Here is a 798-nt window from a genome sequence, read left to right on the forward strand (position 1 = left end):
AATAACCATGTTGTCATGATCTTTTCTTTCCAAAGTGTAATAATCCATGTTGCATGCCATCATCATCATCTGCTTACATGGACTTTTTGTAATGACATGTATGTGAAGTATATCATGATCCACTGTAAAAGGCACTGACTTTGCTGACATTGGTACTGACTTCACTGGTACTGACAGCTACTTCTGTCTTCGGTCCTAAGACAACTGTCCTTGGTACTGGCTACATAGTCCATGGTACTGACTGACTGTTCTTGACACTAACGACACTGTCTTTGACACCGACTACACTGCCATAGGTGCCGACAACACTTTGTACTGACTTCATATTCCATGGTACGGCCCTTGCTGTCCTTGGCACTAACTACACTGCCCCTGGAACTTGCTACTGTCCATGGTACTAAAAACGATGTCCTTGGTACTGACTTCGTGGTGCTAAAATAAAATCACCTTGGTACCATCTATACTGTAGTTGGCAATAACTGCACTGTCCTTGGTGCTATTTTAACTATCCCTAGTACTCACATCACTGCCCATGGTACTGATAAAAACCGTCCTTGGCACTGACAACACTGTCCTTGGTACTGACCATACTGTTCATTGTACTGAAAACACTTTTCTTGGTACTGACTACACTGTCCTTGGTACTGACTACACTGTCCTTTGTACTGACTATACTGTCCTTGGTACCGACTACACTGTCCTTGGTACTTACTACAATGTCCTTGGTGCTTACTGTACTGTCCTTGGTACTGACTACACATTGGCTAAATTCAAATGATTCAGAAAAAGAAAGCAAGG

This window comes from Branchiostoma floridae, chromosome 12, assembly GCF_000003815.2.
Source record: "Branchiostoma floridae strain S238N-H82 chromosome 12, Bfl_VNyyK, whole genome shotgun sequence".
In the NCBI taxonomy this organism is placed as follows: Eukaryota; Metazoa; Chordata; class Leptocardii; order Amphioxiformes; family Branchiostomatidae; genus Branchiostoma; species Branchiostoma floridae.